We start from the raw sequence: 22,314 nt of genomic DNA on the forward strand, positions 1-22,314 counted from the left end.
GCAGAGTCTGCCTCCTCCTGGGAATAGCTTCATTTATTCAGCTAGGTGTGATGGACCTGGGACAGGGCCCTACCTAAGTCACAAGGCCACTGTTAAACGCTGAAAGGCCACAGGAAGGAGTCATGATAGAGCTGGGAAGGGTCAAATCTCACTTCCTACAGAGGACACTGACAAACCGGTCAAGTGTCCTGTCCAGCCCTGTGAAGGACATTGAGGTGGCCACATAGACAAGCTCTCCTCACCCTGTCCCCACCTTGTGTTTGAGATCTAGGACACAGCAGGCTGCAGAAGCCTAAGCTCTTCTGTTCGTGTGTGTGCCTGTGCGTCTGTAAAAGAGTGTTTGTCTGTCTGCTTTTGAGGTAAGATCTCACTCTAATCCATACTTACCTTGAACTCAATCCTCCTGCCTCAGTTTCCCAGGTGCTGGGATTACTGGTGTGTATCACCAATGTCCGGCCTTGCCTAAGAGCCTGCCTAAATTATATGTTCTTGGGCTCCACACTAGACATTCTGATCTTCATGGAGGAGAACAGACCCCTCAGTCCTTGGTAATTCTTACAGTGAGCCTTTGAGAACTTCTGTTCTATATATTCATGCCACACTTACTCTGCTGAATAAAGGCTGTCTTACCCCAGACCAGCTCTGAAATACTGATGGCTAGAATGACCGCTGCTGCCACGGTTCCCCCCCAACCCCCCAGACCCCTACTCCCCCCACCCCTGCTGTCGCTGCTGCTGCTTCTCTTAGTGTCTTGCTGTTCTGCATTAGGAACTAGCCAGTTGGGTGTAGCAACCTTGTTCCCAAGCCACACTCTGTTGCCCTGTAGGACTCTGGCCAGTTGACAGTTTGGGAAAACCCCCAAGGGAGCAGCAGAAGCAGCTGCAGAGGTGGTAGGGAGGGGAAAGAGTCACTAAGAGCTGGCACCCTCCTTCCCTTGAGTGCTCTCTGGCTTCGTGCCCAGGCTGAGGCCAAGCTCCTCTCCTCAGCCTGGCTGTAGGCTTCTCCTCTTTGAGTGCCTGCTTCACCCTACACACTTCCTCTTGATCCCCACGTCGACCTCTGTTCCCTACACTGTGGTCTGTGCCGTGTGGCCCTCCCCACTATAACTCTGCAAATTTGAATTCATTAGCTCCTCCATTGCTTTTATGGAACTATCAGGACCCAGAGTTGATTCCTCCCTCCCTCTTGTGGTGCCTGGAAGCTGGCACGTCCTTCATGTCCGTCTCAGGAGGTCACACCCATCTCTAATGTTTGTGGATGGTCTCTCTCTCTCTCTCTCACACACACACACACAGGCACACACACACACACACACAGGCACACACGCACACACACACATCTAAAAGAAAAATTTTAATTGCAAAGCCCTCTAGACACCTCCCACTCAACATTGTCTCTGAAGACCAAGTAAAGAAGCAAACACAACCGGTTGCCACTCTGATGAGCTCACATTCTAATGGACCAAGGGATGAGAAAACAAATTGCAGAGTCTCAGGGAAGTATGGAGTGATGGAGTAAGTACTGAGGGTGTGGTTGAACTTTGCCGTGCTTGCTTCTGAAGTGTAGCAGAAAACCCACCCCAGTCCGTGTCCAGGAGAAAAAAGCCCTGGACTACTGCAGACTACAAAGCTAAAACCGAACCACTTCCCTCTACAGCTGCTCCAATCTGCAGCTGTCAGCGGTGGAGAGGCCGGCAGGTGTTTTGGGTGCTGACAGGAAGCAGGCAGTGACCATCTACATACATGAGGGATGGACATGACCCGAGACAGACGTGAGGGATTCGGGGCAACATGAGGGGGAGGGGTGAATCAAAGTTTGCAGGCTGGTATTGGGGAAGCCCACCTGGCATAGACTACATTGAAGAAAACAGAGGCAGATGTGGAAATCAAAAGGAAGTGCATGCAGTCAATAGTGTGTGTGTGTGTGTGTGTGTGTGTGTGTGTGTGTGTGTGTGTGTGTGTGTAAGAGAGAGAGAGACAGAGACAGAGAGACAGAGACAGAGACAGACATAGAAAGGGAGAGCAACAGAGAGACAGAGACTATTGTCGATGGTTAAAACCACCTTGTAGCTGTTGTTTCTCTTTATACTATGTAGGTCTTGGGAACTGAACTCAGATCCTCATGCTAGATCTGAGCCATCTCCTGGGCCCTGGTTTTTACTTTATTTATCATTTATCAACGCTGTGCAAGGTAGGTTCTCTTTTCCACCATGTGACTTCTGGGGATAGTACTCAGCTTTGGAGACAAGCACCCTTCACCTGCTGAGCCATTTTGCTGACCTCAGTTTGGCTTTTGTGTATCTAAAATCCTTATGAAGCATATAAGAAGCACCATTAAATCAGGAGCTCATAGCATGTTGGAGAGGCAATGGGGTAACCTGACTGAGAGACTATAGAAGCAATATCCTCACATTGGGGAGTACAGACATCTAGCAGATGATTACCTCAGATGCCAGCTGGAGTTCTGTATTCAGAGAGTACCCCATGGAACAGTGACCTCTCAAGTGAGACTTCCAATTGAAGGGACATATGGCAGTAGGTAAATGACATCATCAAACTGGGGCTTACAAACACCCAGCAGAAATCAGCAGTGGATGATGAGGTGGTCAGCTCCAGCCCCCCAGCTCTTTCTCCCCAGATAAACCTCCCACGGCTAAACCTGGGCTCTCATTTCACTGCAGGCATTTTTAATTTATTTATTTTTATTTTACGTACATTGGTGTTTTGCCTGCATGTATGTCTGGGTGAGGGTGTTGGATCCCCTAGAACTGGAGTTAAAGGCAATTGTGAGCCACCATGTGGGTGCTGGGTATTGAATCTGGGACCTCTGGAAGAGCATCCAGTGCTCTTAACTGCTGAGCCGTCACTCCAGCCATGCCCCTGCAGGCATTTTTAAGTCATAAGATAAACACAGTAACCCCTTCTGGAAATGGTTTACCTTGTAACTGTTCTCAAGGACACAATGTTTTCCTTTGGGCTGTCTTGGGTTCTCTCCCTTCCTGTCACAGTTATCTGGACAGCAAGTCCCAGAACAAAGGGTTTTGGAGAACACTTTGAAACAAATACCGCTTGGATCTGAAATGGGGCGTCAGAGGGAGGCAACTCAGTTTCCAGAGTTGGCCTCTCAGTGAATTAAATCCCACATGACAACTTACCAGAACAATGTCCATCACACCCTTAAATATACACTACCTACCACAGGCTACTTTCCTGATCCAGGGCAGAGACCACACTGACTTGTGGCCTCAGTTTACACAGGCTTGTGCTTCATTCCAATTCAGTGTGATTCCACCAATTGAGGATGAAAACCAGTTGCTTCTATGAGCTGGACTTGCCACAGTGATGGAGGTTGGTACAGAGAAAGGGAAGGACCCAGAAGCAAACAGCCTGAAGTGGGGGCGGTGGGGTGGGGATGGTGGGGGTAGAGGGTGGGATATGGGGTGAGGTGGGGGTTGTGGATGGGAGGATAAGGGGGATGCTAGCTCTTTTTTAGTGCCTCCCAAGCTGGGAATTCATCTCAGGAGCCTGACATGATGATCCAAGCCAATGTGCAGCACTCGAGATGTCACTGGAACCCCGCTCCTTGAGACCTACCCTCTGGGGCAGTACACAGAACAGCAGCAGTGCAGGCTCATCCTTAAAGCTACCTTACTGATGCCAGCCTGACCCACATCAGGTTCTGGTCTACACAACTTGGCTGTGATTTGGGGAAAGCTACTGGTCATTGGGATGGACAGACCTTAACACAATCTGAGCGCCACACCTGCTCCTGCCCCCCACCCCGCACACCTCCGCTAACTCCTGATGGCTGAACTCAACAGTCTTGACCCCAGAAAAGTCTCTGGGCTGAGGAAGGAAGAGCAGACAGTTTTCTCCACCAAAGGGTTCTGTCCCTTCCGAGCTCTGTGGGGTGAAGCCCTGACTACTTGGTCTTGGTGGACTATGGACCCTGGGAGGAGCTGAAGTGCCTCTCCTCCTGAGATTTTAGGTCAAGTCTTTAGCTGGAGCCAGGCAAGGACTGGGCCTGGTTTCTTTTCAGGGCTGACTGTAACTCCTCCCACCTACTCTTGGCCCTTCTGTCCCCACACCTCTCCAACAGCGTCTACCACACAAAAAGATGGGAGCGGGAGGCGGCGGGTGAGCTGGGAAACTCCCGTCAACCGGCTGCCAGCTGAGTATAATTAGCCCTGTTGCTTTCACAGAGACAACACTGTGTGCTTGCCAAAGCCAATGCTATCTATGGCTTGTCGGCGGCGTCTCTTCTCAGGGCAGTTAAGCCTCCAACCCCCCTTCACTAGGAAAAAAAGCAAAGGCTGGGGAGGAAGGCTATGGCAACAGAGAGGCCTGGAGCTTGAAGACAAGTCCTAGACCCAGTGGAAATCTCAGGGTGGTTGTTTCTGCAGAGTCATCCTCAGCCCTCAACACTTCTGCCCCTTAGCCACTCATAGAAGTGAATGCGCAAGCAGGAAGCGTCCATGTCTACAGCCAGCAGCTGCCTTTCCTGGCTGAGGGTTTTTGTAACAGAAGCCTCTTGGGCTATTGGGGGCTGGTCACTGGGCCTCAGATGTCCCAGATGACATGCTTCAAGTGGTTTTGCTTTTGAGGAACCTTCTGCCCAAGCCTTCAAGGACCTCTGACTGACTGGTGTCCCAAGCCTCTGCTCTACACGCACGCACACACACACACACACACACACACACACACACACACACACACACACAGCTCTACTCCTCTCACACACTCTGACTTCCACCCACATATTGGCATCCCTGACTCTGTGTCCAAGAAGACGTCAATTAGAGCATCCTTTTTGCCCTTCGAATGACATTAGGCTGTGCTGAAACTTTGAGGGGAAGGACAGCCTGAAAACACGAATCCTGGCCTGACAGTGAATTTACGTATTCTGCCCTCCCCTGGAACCCTGGACACCAAGTAGCATGTCTGCATTGCAAGTGCACAGTTTTCTTTCTTCTCTGAAATATTTGTTGGTTTATTTTTATGTGCACATGTGTGTGCCCGAATGCATTTACATACACCGCATGCATTCTGGTAGCCTGTGGAGGTCAGAGGGTATTGGGTCCCCTGGAGTTTTGGAATTGCAAGTGGTTGTGAGCAAACTGATGTGGGCGCTAGGAACTGAACCGAGGTCCTCTGTAAGGGCACGAAGTGCTCGCAAGCACGGAGTCGCTAACCACTGAGCTGTCTCGCCAGCCTCTGGACAGAGCTCCTTGTTCCGGCTGAAGGTGCTAGTTAACCATGCCTGCTCCAGCGGCGTGCTCCCCCAGACTTCTCGGCCATTTCTCAGGCTTCTGTCTCTGTTTTCATCCCTCAGAGGCACTGCCCCCTTGAGCACTTGAGTGTGACTCTGAGACCAGTCCCTTCTCCATCAGCCTCTCCAAACTCCTTGCTGAGACAAACATTCCTTAAAGCTCACATTCCGTGCCAGCATTGTGGATAGCCTGGCGGGACACCACAGCCTCGAGGTTCCAGCCTCATGTCAAAGCTTTTCCCCTGAAGCCCAGGTTTTCTTTTCGGGGTGTCACCAGCTCCTCTCCCCACCGGCCAGTTTATCTTTCAGACTGACCGTTTGTCTACTTACGCTTATCACAAACCAAAGCTGATAGAGATGGGACAAGGACAGAGAACACGGAAGCAATCATAAGTCCATTGACAGACCTTGACATACAGGGTGGCTTTGAACTTCAAAAAGATTCTGAGGGATTAGGGAGCTGGCTCAGTGAGTAAACATGTTTGCTTGTACAAGCCTGATGTGGTGAGTTCAATTCCTGGTAGAGGAGACAGCGGAAACAACTATCTTCAGTCTGCAGACAGCATTTCACAACAATGCCCGCCCCAGCTCTTACATTCTGTCTGCCCTTTCTTTCGCCATGTTCTTGGGTCTTTGTGCAAGGGAGTGATGTAGGTGATCCCTCTGTGGCTGAGCACTGGCCATCGCTTATTCCAACTTGGGGGAGAGACTTACGAGGTCTCATCCCTAGCCGAGGAGCAGTTGACGGCTGCTGGGGGAGGGAGACTCAGTTTTCTTTGAGGACGTGGTCTCTGGTAGCTTGCCTATCCTCCAGTGGATGGCTAGGATGGCCTTGTACTCATTCGCATGTGGTCAGCACTAACTGGAGTCAAGGAATTATTAAAGAAAAAAAAAAGATAAAGACAGGAGGGGGACATGTTTTGGGAGATAAAAGGGAGTTGGAGTTGGGTGTGTGTGAATGTAATCAGAATACATTCTATACATTTATGAAAAATTCAAATAATAAATTAAAGATTATATACATACGTACATGTGTGTTGTATGTGTGCCTGTGTGTGTACCCCTTGAGTGTGTGTGTGCAATTTTTTTCCTGGTGCCTCTGCCTCCCAAGTCCAGGTGTTAGGATTAAAGGTGTGTGCCGTCATGCCCAGCTAACATCTTATTTGTAAGTGGGGATCTACTCATTTTGTGACCACTTAGGTATCTGGTGCACTAAGGAAAATTCTGCTAAGTGGAGGACAATCTTAACTCGGGTTTTTGTATTACAGTTTGTCAATGTTGCTCATAAAGGCCACTGTCTAAAAGGAGTGCGTCAGATGGAAAGACTATAGCAATGAGATTGTGGGGCTGACGATCAGGCTTTCATAGCTGTGTCGCCTTAGGCAGGAGGCGCCATGTCTCCGAGCTTCAGTCCCTACCCCACCTCCCGCCTAACGCCAAGAGATGGGGAGGATTCTACCCTAATCTTCATGCATCCTGGGACCAACACAGCCCTGGCACCGCAGCCTTGATTGACAGACACTTCAGGGACAGAGGTTCTGTTCATCGGTGCTGCTGTTGTGTTTAATGGCCAGCTGACCTGGCACCAGTTTGGTTTCCAGCTCCCCTCTGGGCCTGCTTAATTGGCTCCTGCCTCTGCCCCTGCCGAATGCTATATAAAAGGTGTTTAGGACCCACACTGCAGCACCTGTGACAGTCATCCTTCCTGAGAGTGATGCTGCCATGTGTGTGGCATGGACTTGATGTGAGCTGCAGAGTTCAACCCTCAAGGCAGCCTGGGAGGGTAAGTGCAGTAGTGAGAGGATCATCAGCCCCTGGGTGCATGGAGAAGTGCTCTTGACCTCTGGCTGACTTTAGGGCTGCTCAGTGGGCATCTCAGATCATCAAAGATCAGAGGAAGGGAGGAGAGGCAAGCCTATTCATTTCCTCCCCCCCAACCCCTCCTGTACCCTACAAGGTCGCCCAGACTAGGCTCTGACCCCAGAAGGGAGGTCACTGCTTGCTTCCTTCCTCTCTGGATTTCACTTAGCAATGTTAGTGTTGGTACAACCAAGCCGTGCTGTTACACACACCCCACCCCCACTCTATCACTCCTGCACTGCTTCCACATGCTCTTCCAATTTGCAAACAGTCCGTTTGTAAACCAGGCTACCGTATCCTGCACTGCCTCCCCGCTTCGTGCAGAGCAAAGCCTAGATTGTCTTGGGCCTTATCGGCTTACTGCTTCTCATATTTTTGGTTTCAAGTTTGCTCGTTTGTTTTTTAAATTTTTTTTTTTAAGATTTGAGGGAAGATGGCTCAGTAGGTAAAGGTCTTGTCACACATGCCTGAGAACCTGATTTTGGGTCCCAGCATCCATGTAAAAATTCAGGCATTGTGGCAGCGCACATCTGTAACCCCAACACTGGGGTACAACAGAGGATCCTGGGGGCTCTCTCCTGCCAATCTAGCCAAAACTCAAACTTCCGGTTCAGTGTGCTTGAGACACAGTGTCAAGAAATAATGTAGAAGATAACCCAATGACAGCCTCTGGCTTCCTCAAGTACTCCACAGGCCGGTATGCCCACACACATATGAACTCACATGCATATACCCTATACATAAGCCGAAAGAAAAAAATAAAAATGGGCCAGTAAGATGGCTCACTAGTAAAGGCACTCACTGGCGAGCCTTAACAAACAGACAGAAACAAAACAAAAACAGAAAAGAAAACTCAGGCATAGCAAGCAGCACATTGTCTCTGACCCCAGAACTGCGCCAGTGGAGATGGGTGACCCCATGCAGATTATTGTCGAGCCAGTCTAGTTAGATCAGTGAGCCTCAGGTGAGCGACCCGAACTCAAAAGTAAGGAGGAGACAAGGTGGTGGCATACGACTTTATTCCGCACACTCAGAAGGCAAAAGCAGGCAGATCTTCATGAGTTCAAGGCCAGCCCGGTCTACAGAGTGAATCCCAGGCTGGTCACCCAGGGCTGCATACTGAGATAGTGACAATGCTTCAAAATAAAAGGAAGAATGTGATCAACGAAGGGACACCTGACATCTACTCTAGTCACTGCACGTATGTTCACACATGTGCATAAACATCTGAATGCACACACACAGTCACAAGCATAGTTCATAAACTATGTTAGTGATGTTTGCTACAACTTGCTAAGTTATCTAAGTTTCACTTACTACTTGGACATTGGCAATCACAGATCCTTTTAATCCAATCTTGGTGTGTGTGTGTATGTGTGTGTGTGTGTGTGTACGCGCACAAGCATGTGGGAGGGCTGGGGAGGAGGTCATGGGGGACAGAGGACGTCAGCAAGTATAACCATTTGTTATTTTCTGTGTCCACCTCAGTTCCTGAATAATGACATGGAGGTTTAATTATTTATAAATGAATGCCTAGGCCTTAAGCTAGACTTGTTCTCCAATAGCTCGTAACTCAATTAACCTGATTATACTATTCTATGTCTGCCACGTGACTGGTTACCTCTCCTCAGTTTTATGTCTGACTTCCTTCGAGTCTCAATGAATCTCCTAAGCCTCTCTCTTTCCCAGAGTTCCTTTTCTGCCAGATGTCCCACCTTACTATCCTGCCTTTTGTTATAGGCCATAGGCTTATTTTACCCAATCAGAAGGTGCCTTAGGTAGGCAAGAACGGACAAAGATACATCTCTCAGTGTACAAAAACATCACTCCAACAAGCAAACGACTTGTTCTATCATTCTCTGACTTACACCTTTGAGACAGGGTCTCTTTCTCAAGCTACCTGGATCTAGGCTGGTGGCCAACAAACTCCAATGAGATTCCTATCTCCAGCTCCCATGGCATTGGGGTCACCAATGCCTGCATGAGACTTTTTACCTGGGTACTAGGGACTGGCAGCTTTGTGCACCTGCCTCCACTCCTTCCCTGCTCGGATGGGCTGTAGCTATGAGCTAAACAAACCCTTCCTTCCTTAAGCTGCGCTTGCCAGATGTCTTACTACAGCAATGAGAAAGGTGACTGCTACCCAGAACTGGTATAGGGAGGTAGGGCCATTGCTACAGTAGATCTGACCAGGTATATGGAAGAATTTGGAATTTTGAAAAGCCCTGTGCTGTTATAAACAGAGCGTAATGAGCCATTCTGACAAAATGTTGAAGAAATGTTGAAATGCAGACTGTGGGAGCCTCATTCATGAAATTTAAGCATGAAACAAGAACTCCCTTGGGAACTGACCTCGAGGCTACTCATGTTTTATTTTGGCAAAGAATCTGTCTGTGTTCAGCTCTTGTCCTGAAACCTTGAGAGAAACTGAGCTCAAAGTCGTGACTCCTCTGTCCGACAGAGAGAACTGCAAGACAGTGTGGCATTCACAGCATGGCATGGTCACTACTCCTCTTCAGAGCTACAGTAAGAGCAGAAAGATAGGAAAATGTGAAGTATGTCAGGAAAAGGGATTATTTAAAGTTACAGACAACACAGCTGTTATTGTCATGGGGTTTACAGCACCATTAGAAACCTCGTGGGGCTGGAGACAGGCTCAGTGGTTAAGAGTACTTACAGCTCCTCCTGAGACTCAGGCTCACTGCCCACATCAACTGACTCACGACTGATGCCCTCTATGCATAGCCACACGCATGTAAACAGAAATACACAAATATGCACACAGCTCAAAATAAGATGAGAGAGAGAATTTTTTTATTGTGCTGCTATACACTGGGACAACAGGAAAAATGCCCTAAAGGGAAGACTTCCACATATCACAGTATCCATCTTGTGAAAATTCAAAGTATTTTAAAGGAGAGAACCTTAACTTATAACGCAGATGGAGGGATACCTCATTCACACACACACACACACACACACACACACACACACACACACAGAGAGAGAGAGAGAGAGAGAGAGAGAGAGAGAGAGAGAGAGAGAGCTCAGATGCACAGAGATCACTGCAGTTATGGTCCAAGGAGGCCAGTTTATGTCTTGAGCTGGCAGTGGGACTTGGCAGTGTCATTCATAGAGTACTGATTTTAAGCGTGAAAAATTCAAAATCGGAAGATCGGAGGGGTCCTGGAGTCTGACACCAAAGTTCCAGAGAGCTGATGAGGCCCCATAATATGTGTTAGAGTCAGGGTCCCAGCACGGAAATCCTGAGTGGCTGCTATGTGGAGATGTAAAGAATTTTCAAGTACAATGGAGATCCCAGGACCTGAGGGATACAGTGTTTGCTAGAGAGAACTGCAGACATAGAGCAGTACTAGTCCAGCAGAGGAAGTCCAATGCTTCAGGAGGCCTCTGGGAGATTCCACTAGGAGCCCTGGCCACATGTGGAGTTGCATTATTTGATGTTTTCCCTGTAATATTTCAGACTTTGCTCCATCTTTCTTTGCCGTGTTTCTGTTTTTTTTTTTTTGAATGAGAATGTTTACTCTGTATCATTGTATGTTAAGAGTAAGTAACCTGTCAGATATTCTGTTGTAACAGTGAGAAAAGTAACCAATATAAACAACAGAATTTAGCATTCCGGGCTGCTTGTCTGTTGGCAGAGTTTCATGTATTTTACCTCAATGTAGCCTTAATTGTCCTGTCTCCATAGCCTAGGTGCTGGGACTTCTCCACCTCAGCTCCATTTTGGTTTGAGTGATTATTTTAGTGTGTACCAGTGGCATTTCGTACAGTCACATTCTTGTGCCAGTATCACTCCCATCTGTCTCAAGAACGTTCTCATTTTTACTAAATGACACAGAGAAGCCTCATCTTGTTAAAAAAAAAAAAGGTACAGGCTACCTTATTTTAAAAATGAATCTTAGCTATTGTTAGTTACTTTTATTACTGCTATAGCAAAAGCAACTTCCGGGAAGAAGAGTCATTTGCTTCCAGTTTGAAAGGAACCGTTCAGCAGAGAAGCTTGGCAGCGGCCAGACGAGGCTGCTGGTAAGATTGTGGACACCCACAGTCATGGGGGACAGAGAGATGAAACCTGATCTCACTTTCTCATTATTATTCAATCTAGGGCCCTCATCCATGGGACAGTAGCCCTGCATTCAGGGTAGCTACTCCTTCCTCAGTTAAACCTTTCTGGAAACACTCAAGGATGTTTCCATAGTGGCTCAACGTCTTGGTTGGAGTTCTATTGCTGTGAAGAATCACCTTGACCATGTTAACTCTTAGAAAGGAAAACATTTGATCGGACCTGGCTTACAGTTTCAGAGGTTTAGTTCTTTATCATCATGGTAAGGAACACGGTCACCTGCAGGCAGATGTGGTACTGGAGAAGTAGCTGAAGGATGTACATCTACATCTGTAGGCAGCAGGAAGAGAGCGCCACTGGGCCTGGCTCAGACTTTTGAAAACCTCCAAGCCCACCCCTGTGGTACCGAGTACTGCTGTCTCTTTACAAGCAGTGTCTGGGCTCAGGAAGGAGAAGGCAGAATCTGTGTTTCCCCATGGGGCGTCAGCACACTACTGCTTGCCAGACTGGAAGGAGGAAGTGGGGTCTGGGACAAATACTGTGGTTTCTGGTCTCTCTAGGTACTGGGACACCTCTGGTGTACTGCCTGGAGAGGAAGTCAGGAAAGGTGGGGTCACGGTTCTTGTTTCCCCTCAGGGAGGCCAGGCAGGAAAGGGAAAGCAGAGCAGGACACGAGCAAGTGCCAAGTACTGGGGTGTGGGAGAAGAGAAAGGCCTTCTTTGGGAGCCATGGCTCTTTTACATGAAGGCCTTCCCCATTTCTAGTGAAGCTGATCTCTGAGATGATCTTGGCTTGTTCATAATTCCTTATTGGGCATGGATGTGGACAGATACTCTTTATCTGAGCCAGGGATTATATACTTTTGGGGGAAAGGGTGTGAGAGTGTCCAGGAAAGGAAGGCCATTGACTGAAGGCTAAGGCTCTCTAGACACCTCATTTGCATGGAGAAGAACTCCAGACTGTGCTACAGGATTGAGTGCTGTGCTTCTCTCAGTTGGTGGTGGTGGCTACACCTTCCAGATCCTGCATGGGAGGCTGGGAGGGAGCAGCTCCATTCCTACCGGCTCAGATCTCTGAGATTCCCAGGGTTTGAGCAAGTCCTACCTCACCAGTTCTTATGTCTATCTGGTAGCAAGGTCCCATGTGCCCTACACACCCCGCAGTGACATACATTTCTTCAACTAGGCCACACCTCCTAATCCTTGAAACACAAAGCTTGGCCACTCGCTGGTGACCAACATTCAAATCTCTGAGCCTATGGGGGCCAATCTCACCCACACTACCATACTGATCAAACTGACAATGAAGATTAAGTTTCGCAGACACTATTTTGCATTAATGTATAATGTGATTTCTCACTCACTACTTAGCATCCCTTGTGTGGATATTTCCTGTGTGTTAGTATTGGTCCTTCCCCCGAGGACATTCTCGGTCCTCTGTTGTACACACAGCTGTGCAGTGCACTGGGTTTGCTCTGGGAACAGATCTCCTGTTCCTCCTACACACCACACCCACCTCCCTCCTGGCTTCAGGGCTTCTGTGTCCCCAGGCTTTCCTGACGCCAGAGATTGCAAACTTACAGTCCTTTCTCAGACGAATCCCTGCTGTGCTCGTTCACCTCTGACACCACAGAGGCCCAATGTGTATCTCCTTGGGGTTGTGTCTCGTGGTGTGTCGCTGGAGGCTTATGTTCTACACGTGATAAAGAGCCGTAACAAACCCAGGGCCCCTGTGTCCCTGGCCCTGATTAACATAGGGAGAAACCAGGTACCATCTCTTGGCCACAGAGGTGACGAAGCTGGGCCCAAGTTTCCAAACTTCATTCATTGGCAGCTGAGCCTGCCAGGCAAGGCTGCCCAGAACTTATTTGTCTTTCCATTCACACCCTCGGCTGTTTTCCTTTCTGAGGCTGCCCCAGGTTTTTTCTTTTTTCTTTTTTCTGATTTATTAAAAAAAAAAGTGCAAAAATGGGGAGGAAATGGTAGAGAAAGCCCTCTCACTTTAAACAAACATGACAAGATTTGTGATTGCCAGGCACAGTGGTGTATGCCAATAATGCCAGCAAGGAGGATGGGCAAGAAGAGAGTCTGAGGCAGTCTGGGCTACTTGTCCTTGTCTCATGTACACACAAAAAAGGGCTTTATGCTAAGTCAGCAGCTCTTAACCTGTGGGTTGTAACCCCCCAGGGTCAAGTGGTCCCTTTATAGGGTCACGTATTAGACACCCTGCATATCTAATATTTAATTTATGATTCATAACAATGGTAGAATCGCAGTTATGAAGTAACAACGAAAGCAATCGTACCATTGGGGATCATCACAGTCTGAGGAACGGCATCAAAGGGTCTCAGTATAAGGAAGGTTGAAGAACCACTGTGCTAGATGGAGTAAGATAATATAATAATAATAACTGATCAGAATGTAATATTAACAATAATCACTATATTCTCATGAGATCTGTGGACTCCTTACTGGGGTTTCCCCTACCACTATCATTTTACAGCCAATGAATGAGCCTCAGAGGATTTAAAGTTCCAGGTCAGTCGACATGAACGGCTCCAGATAGGTCTCTAAGAGTGTGTGTGACTCATGCTCTAGTGTGGTTAGAGCCTATAAGGCGAGCTTTGTGGTGAGGCTCAGCATAGACACTGCAAAGAGAAAATGAGTCAACCTAAGAGAACTAGAAGTAACAAGACCTGGGAGGAACCGCCAGATGCTGTGAGGGTGGGCTTAGGTGAACAGACAGCTGCAGGTAGCTGAGAGGCAGATGTCCTCAGAGCTGGCTCCTCCTAAGAAGGGGAGAGGGTGGGGGTAGAAATGCTGAACATAGGAGGACCCTTTCTGGGGCCTGGGTCATACTGCCAAGAAATAGTGGGACCTCGCAGAAAGATCCTCTCTTTCCTCAGGCTGAGAGGTAGGGGTTTGAGTCCTCAGCAGGCAGCTGTAGGGCTGGAAGCAGGGTCTGTCGTCTTGACAGGATAGCCACACAGGAAAGAATCAAGTGGGTTGTGTACACATGAGGAATGCTGTGTAGCCTCCTCTCCCTCTGCAGAGGGGCTGAAGGTGCAATCCACCCCTGGATTGCAGGCAGCCTCATCCATAGAACGACTCTTTGGAGAACCCCACCCCAGTTCCGTGAGCATCAGCAGAGGGATGCCTTTAGAAGAGAGCAAATGCCAAAGAGAACACCTAGGGAGGGGATAAGTGGTTGTCCCCAGCCACTCACTCCTACTCTTCTGGGCTTCTTGGGGAGTACCAAGGACAAGAATAACTTGGCTACTAAAATTAACTGGCACTTTAGAACTACCCAGCCTCACTGAGTGTCCAGGACTTGGGGTAAGTGAAGGACAGCCCTTGCCCACAAAGGACCTCCCAAGATGAGAGCAATTGGCAACCACAGTGGAAGCCCAGCTGGTGTCAGAGGAAAGCTGGAGAACGGAACTGCAGGCACAGGGGGAGGATAGCAGGGAGCCATTGGCTGGTGCTCTGCGGGATGGCTGAGCCCAGCCTTGCCACACCCTGCTAAATTCCTCTCCTGAGAGGGCCAGGGAACCAGGGAAGAGATGCAAGAGGAAACAGGGAGAGACACACAGGGAAGTATTCTGGATGCCTGAACTCCAACTCCCTCAAGAATCCCATCGCAGACACAGGATTGGGCGGCCTGAAGAGGATCAGTCATACTGGAGTCTCTGGTAGAGATAGTCTGGGATATGCATAGATCCTGGTAAATTCCCCGAAAGAGGCACCCTAGCCCAGATCTTACCCCAGGTCTAGGAGAAGTGGCACAGTTCTGTTTAAGAAATAGCTATGGAGGGCTGGAGAGGTGGCTCAGTGGTTAAGAGTTAAGGCTGCTCTTCCAGAGGTCCTGAGTTCAAATCCCAGCAACCACATGGTGGCTCACAACCATCTGTAATGGGATCTGATGCCCTTTTCTGTACAGCTGTAGTGTACTTACACATAATAAATAAATAAATAAATAAATAAATAAATAAATAAATAAGAGAAAGAAAAGGAGGAAGGAAAGGAGGAAGGGAGGGAGGGAGGAAGGAAGGAAGAGCGAGTGAACCATGAAGAATGTCCAGGCATATGAACCTCTGCATTACCATGGGCAGCAGAAAATCCTCCTCTTGAGACCACAGGAAGAGAGTAGCTTCCTGGGGGCCTAAAGGTAAGAAGTGGCAGCCTAGATAGGGAAGGAACATCAGTGGATGCCTGGTGGACAGCTGACCTAGGATCACATGAGTGCCAACCTCCTCCCAGGTACTGTGTCAGTGGCCCAGGCTCAGGAGAACCCCAGGAGCTGGCTTGGGGAGGAAGAGGCACAGCCACTCTGTACTGAGGTGAGGTATCTGCCTGCTCAAGCAACAAGAACTAAAAGAAAGGTGGTTGAGGTTCAATTAAAAAAAAAAAAAAACCAATGTGCTTAAATTCCATATTGTGAAATCTCTTATAAGACACAAAAAGAGCTGGCTTGCAGCGGCACATGCCTTTAATCTCAGTACTCAAGTGGCAGAGGTGCGAGGGTCTCTGAGGGTTCAAGATCAGCCTAGTCTACATAGTGAGCTCCAAGACAGAACTATGTAAAGAGACCCCGTGTCAAGAAGACACAAAATCCACACTCCATCAGTATAAAATATGTACAGTAAAAGACTACAAATAAGAGACAGATAACAGGCCAAGGCAAGTGGTTGTACTACATATGACAAGAATGGGCAATCTATTACAGGACTGTCAGTCAATGAACCGGACAGTCCATCAAAGAGCTAAGGATAGTAGTGGGCAGTCTGTGTAAGGAATTCATGTTTTCCACGTGGACAACCTTAGACACCATGGCCTGAGTCACAGTGATGAGAGGCTACAGCAGTCCAAAGGCAGGAATAGCTGGCATGTTCTAGAACAGCTCTAGTAGGGCTAAGAAAGACAGATAAGGAAGTTCATGTTGAGTTGTCATCCTGCCAAGTCCCATGGCGACAGCCTGGATGACTCCAGATAGACTTGGACCTACCTGGAAATGGAAACTCGTATTTCTCAACAAAATCTACGCCTGCTCAAAGGTGAGACCAACAAAGCATCAAACATCAGATTATCACTAAGACAAATGCCTACAAGTCAGGAAATTAAGGGCTCAGGAGCATGTGGGTGATGTCCAAACAGAAGTTCAAACTCAAAGAAGCAGGACTCACAGTACCTGTGGGAGGAGCATTGTACCAGGAGCTGTGGGGATAGAACTCAGTGCAGCTGAGGCTGAGCGCTCGCAGGTGTTCTCGCCAGCCGGGGAGAGCGAAGATGAGCCAGGTGGCTTCGGAGACGTGGGTGACAGTAAAGTAAGCTGTGACTGTCCACTTAGCATCCTCAGCAAAACGCTCGAAACAACACGAGGACCAGAAAATGGAAACCACACAAGGAACCTGGACTATCCCCGCTGGAGTATTTAAAAGGCTGAGGCAGGTTTATATCCGCCGATTTGTTATGAACCTGCAACGGACAGGTAAAGCAGGAAGCAGAAAATCTGACACACACAGAGTCATATGTGTCTGCCTGTTTGCTTATTTAAAGTTCTTCCCGTATCCAGAAATTATATCATTTATAAAAACAAAACCACCACCACTACCACCACAAAAATCCAAACCAGTTGTGGGCTGAAGCTCAGTGAGTGATCGAGAGAGCCTGTTTAACATGTTCAAGGTCCTAGGTTCAATCTTTAGTATTTCCAAAAATACCAAAACAAACAAACCAACAAAAACCCTGAACCCCAAGGTCAGGAAGTCGAGGCAAAGTGATCACCATGACTGTGACCAGCCTAAGCTATAGCAGGAGGCCTTGCCCTAAAGGTCTGACAGCCTAATAACCCAAATCCTCATGGCACTTTTCCCCCATAAGAATAGGTGTAATACGGACTTGGGGGGGGGGTCCCAGTCAGTAAAGTTCTTCCCTTGCAAGTAGGAAGGTGTGAGTGCACAAGTAACAAAGCATCTCTCACGAGGAAAAAAAAAATCTCCATGAGGATTAAGTCGGTGCAAGCAAACTGCTTGGAACACAGCCTAGCACAGAGATGTTCTAGCTACTGTTACTTGTATAAACACAAGCTTTGCCTCGCAAGTGGTGGGGTTGGGCTTTGTGGAGACTCTCACTCCAATGAGGCCTTAGGTCACATGATCGTGAATTGCAGAAAAGGGATGATCTGTGCACACGTCTACAGGGAGAGGAAAGCCCCTTCCTTCTGGGGGAGAGGGAGGGGCAGGCTGAGAAGACACTAAAATTTATTCTCTGGGCATCCAGCTCTTCCAGTGGGTAGCAACATGCTGGTAAGAATTCATGTCCAGGGTCAGGCTGGTGGCCTGTGCCCTTAATCACAGTACTCGGGAAGCAGAGAGAGATGGATATTCCTGAATTCAAGGTCAGCCTGATTTATGGACTTCCAGGCCAGCCAAGACTCCACAGTGAGACTGTCTCAAACAAGCAAACAGAGGGACAGACACACAGAATTCACATCCAGCTGTGCCGAGGTCATCTGAGGTAGCCAGGATCCCTGACAGAACAGGTGAAGCTCATCTGTAAAGACACAGAGTCCACGGAAGGACTATGGAGATGTGCACTCAAGACCCTCTGTGGGGTCCAGTCAGGAGCCTCTGACACACAGCTAGACCAGTAGAGTGGCCTAAGTGGCCCTTCCACTTTGGGAACCCACACGGGTTGCTTGGTGCCTTTCCATTTGTAAGAATTATTTGTAAGAATAATTACAAATGGTAAAATTTAATGAGTTATTCTCTCTCTTAATAGAAATAATTCTGCATGACTTAGTGCCACCTCTCCAACCCATACATCTGGAAAGAAAATTCAGCAGGGGTGACCGGTTTCCCTGAAATAAAGGACATAAACATACTTCGAAAGCCCAGTGTGATGGTCGACAGGAGAATCCCCAGCACCAGGAAGGTTGGAAGCAGTAGAGACAGAAGAAGCTCAAGGTTGTCCTTAGCCACAGTGCAAGTTCAAGGCAAGCTTGGGCTTCATAAAAAGCATGAAGAGGACTGAGCTCAGCCGCTCTGTTCTTGCTTAAGACCTCGGATTTGGCTCAGTTTGCAGCAGCAGCAGCAGCAGCAGCACTAAGAAAACAAAACAAAACAAAACAAAACAAAACAGAGAGCTATTATTTCTGTAGCATTTAAAATTGATTATGTGTATGTGCTCTTGGCAGAGTTGCAAGAAATTTAATATGTGTGCGCACTGCTCTGAGCGATATGAGTCCACACATGCTCTTTTGGATAGCATCCTGGCAGTACCTTAGGAACTGGAAAAAGTACCTTTAACACAGTAGTTTATTTCCTGAGAACTTATCTTAAGAAGAACACAATCCCAAAGGAAAGTGATAAAAATAACATGCATTCCATTTTCGCTGTCTTGTTTACATTTGAAAAACTGGAGACTAAATGTCCTGTAAAGCATCATGACACGACTGTCAAGTTGAGTGCTTGCTTAATATGCCTAAAACCTGGGTTTGCCGAAAGGAGGAAGAGGAGGAGAAGGGAGAAAAGGAGGAGGGGAAGAGGAGGAGAAGGGAGAAAAGGAGGAGGGGAGGAGGAGGAGGGGGAGGAAGAAGAGGAAGAGGAAGGGGGAGGAGGAGGGAAAGGAGGAGGAGGAGGGAGAGGAGGATGACAGGGAGGTGGAGGAGGAGGGACAGCTGTGTGACACCTGCTCAGGGTTCTGTGGAAGTGAGCTAAGCCCACCACCTAGTGAATCCAGCTTAGAGAGGGCACTCAATGTGTGTTATTGGAAATGCTCTGTTAACGTTGCTAGGATACTCAGTGGTACCACTTAAAAACAAACGAGTAAAAAGACAGTGAACTTGGATTCAGACCGGTGTCTGTGCAGACCTCTGCCTCCACTTAGGGCTAACCAAGGTGTCCCCTTAATTCATACATCTTTTAAAAGTGTCTGTTGCAATCAGGTAGCCGCCCACCAGCTATTTCCAGTAGCACAGGGCCCCTTTATACCGTCACGTGAAGTTCAGGGGCTTATTCTCACTGATTGATTGATGAATTCGGTACCTTGAGGGTGTTACAGCAGGGCTCTGAGCTACATCTCTTCCCTTGATTATTGTTATTTTGAGACAAGATCTTGCTTGTTGCTTCAGGTTGTTCTCAACCTCGCTTTGCTGCCAAAGGTAGATTGCAAACGTGTGATCTTCTGGCCTCAGAGAGAGTGGTGCATACACCTAACCTAGCAGTGAGGAGGCCGGTGCAGGAAGACGCTGAGTTCAAGGCAGACCTTGAACTACATAGTGAGACTCCCTACCTCACAAATGGAGGAGGAGGGAAAGGAAGGACAGAGAGAAGAAAGGGAAAAAAGAAAAAGTCATTTGCTTTGAAAACCAGAGGTTTTTTCAGTGAGATGTTACGATATTACAGAAGCCAGGAGTCAAGACACTGAACTCGTGACAATTTGCTCTATGTCCCACTTAAGGGAAAGAGGCAAAGCAAAAGATGGCTGCAATTTGGTGGGCGGTGAGTAGTAACCTGTGGAACCATGGCTATACCAGCCACCAGGAAGCAACTGTGCAGGGAAGCACCATCTTGGAAAGACAGAGCAGTTCACTGAAGGAATTGTACATGCTTTAGTAGCCACATTTAAGAAACAGGTAAGTAAAGAGGTAAACAGAACTCGATGGCATATCCTTATACCCCTAGCACGCAGGAAGTGGGGAGGCATGGGAATGAGTAGTTCAAGGACAGCCTGGGCTACATAGCAAGTGCAAGAACAGCCTGGACTACAAAACCCTAAAGTGTAGAATAAAATGAACAATTGAAAAATAGGTTGGAGGGTTGGAGGGGGCTCAATGGCTAAGAGAACTTGCTGTACAATTACGAGGACAAGGTGGCATATGTGTGCCCAGCCCTTGCTCTAGAGGGCTAAAGACAGCAAGATGCCATGGGCTTGCTGGCTTCCAGCCTAAACATGTCCCAGGTTCACTCACACACACACACACACACACACACACACACACACACACATTCACACGCACACTCACACACATATACATACTCACACACACACACTTACACAAATACACTCACACACAAACAATAAACCTTTACAACACAAAAGAGGGAAAACTAACTTTGTTTAATAAAAACTCCAAAATAGGTTTTTATCATATTAATTGTTTTTTAGTTTTTAAAGAAAAGGTCTCAAGTAGCTACATTCCTTTTTTCGGTTCTTACTAAGCCTTTGAAGTCCAGCATATATTGTAGCCTACTTTATTTCAGACCATTCACATTTCAAGTAGTGGGCTGGGGATGTAGCTCGGTGGTTGAGCTGTTGCCTAGCAGCAAGGCCCTAGGAAGGGAGAGAGAGAGAGAGAGAGAGAGAGAGAGAGAGAGAGAGAGAGAGAGAGAGAGAGAGAGCAATCTAAGTGGTGGGCACCAGGTTTTTGTTGTTGCTGTTCTGAGTTTTGTTTTTCCGAGTTGGACTCACTGTGTAGCCACGGCTGCCTGGAATTCATGGTGCGGACCGGCCTATGAGCTTGCTGCACTCTTAGCATTAATGAGTTCCGGGCATGCAGCGGGCAGCTGGTCCTGCTACACTGCACAGATCTGGAGCTCCAGCTCGCTCCCTTCTCTGTTCTTACCCCCTCCTCACTGTGTTCCCTCCTTCCCTCCATCCTCCCTTCTCTTTTACTTCATGTTCTTTTTATTTATTTTTTGATTCTTTAGGAATTGAGACAGATGTCCACCTGCCAACATTCTTTAGCTTCCCACAGATGTGTCTTCTGTGGTCGGAGGAAAACCAAGGTGAGCTGTCCGTCTCCACAGAGCGCAAGGGGCTGGCTTTAATCGGCCCTTTATCCTTTGTTGGCAGTGTTCCTGGTGGTTGCCAAGACTTGCCAGGTCTTTTTCTCAACGGGAGTTTCACTTTGTGCTGGAAGTAGGCTAGTGGCCAAAAGACCTTCTTCCTTCAAGAGTCTCTGAGCATGAGGTTAATTTGATACCCAAAGTAGGAGGTCTTTCTCACAGGAATATTTACGTAAGAGGCTGCGTGTCTGTGACTGTCCTGGGAAACAGCTTCAGTGGAAGAAAGCCTTAAGAGGAAGGCTCTGAGATGAAAGGGACAGTCAGTTTTCAGGCCCAAATTTACCAGAAGTCATTACTTCTTTATTTGCATTTCCTTTCCTTATCAAGCAAAGTAACACACCCACATATGTGCAAACACACGCACACACTTGCAAGCGAGCGAACACACACACACACACACACACACACACACACACACTCACTCGCCACACAATGGTTTGTGCAGTTGCTATGAGCTCAGTTGCTATGGTCTGTGGGGATGTGCACACCAGTCTTCCCGGACTGACGACAATGGGAGGCGCTGGGAATTTCTCAAATGTTAACAAGAATGTGGAGAAGGAGCTCTGAGTAATCACGATTCTTTGAATTTCTTTCAGGAAAATGTCATGTCAATTTCCTTTTAGAGACAGCGGTCTTTGAAAGCAGTTTTGCCTAAAGAGCTTTTATTTTATTTGTTATGCTGTAAATGCATAGCTGTGGGAGGCCCCACCACGGAGAAGCCATGCAGCTGGAGTGGCAGGGGCCACCTGTCCTGGAAACACAGCAAACGGGTTTTGAATGTGATCTGCTTAGCTGTGGAGTCTGGCCGCTGGTGTGATCAGCCTAATTAAATGACTTATGTCTTTATTGCCCTTGTGCCTCAGAGACCCAGCTTTTGGAGTCCTCCCCCTTCTTCTGAGTATCTAGAAGGCAGAACCTGGAGAGGTGATCTGTATGCCAGCAGAGTAGGCCAAGGGACTATTCTTTACCCACTCCTAGCTGCCGAGCCATCTGCTCTCCTGGGAGTGACTCAGGTGCCATAATGCTCTCTGGCCTCCAGTGTCCGTCCACCAGACCGACCATTATGAAATGTGGCAGAAAAGGGAAAACACTAAAACACAGTGCCAACCAGAGCCTACTCCCGCTCTCTGTGGTCCCTGTTAGCTGTGACCGGTGGCAGGTCCTCCAGCTACAGTACCCCACTCAAGAGAGCACCCAAAGCAAGGAGAGTAGGGCGGGGGGTGCTCAGCCACAGAGCTGCAATGGCCCCACC

The 22,314-nt window shown here is 48.1% G+C and overlaps 1 long non-coding RNA gene across 2 annotated transcripts; it reads left to right on the forward strand.

Moving 5' to 3' along the window:
* The first annotated feature begins 1,285 nt into the window (after positions 1–1,285).
* On the forward strand, positions 1,286–6,295 carry LOC148005251 (uncharacterized). 2 transcript variants are annotated; one of them, XR_015623480.1, is made up of 4 exons: positions 1,286–1,771; positions 2,096–2,190; positions 3,281–3,347; positions 3,493–6,292. It is a non-coding gene; the product is annotated as an uncharacterized LOC148005251 (long non-coding RNA). The 2 variants fall into 2 exon arrangements; XR_015623481.1 differs by having other exon boundaries at positions 1,383–1,771; positions 3,482–6,295.
* The last annotated feature ends 16,019 nt before the right edge of the window (positions 6,296–22,314 follow it).

The sequence above is a fragment of the Rattus norvegicus genome, chromosome 6 (genome assembly GCF_021556685.1).
Source record: "Rattus norvegicus strain SHRSP/BbbUtx chromosome 6, alternate assembly SHRSP_T2T, whole genome shotgun sequence".
Classification (NCBI taxonomy): Eukaryota; Metazoa; Chordata; class Mammalia; order Rodentia; family Muridae; genus Rattus; species Rattus norvegicus.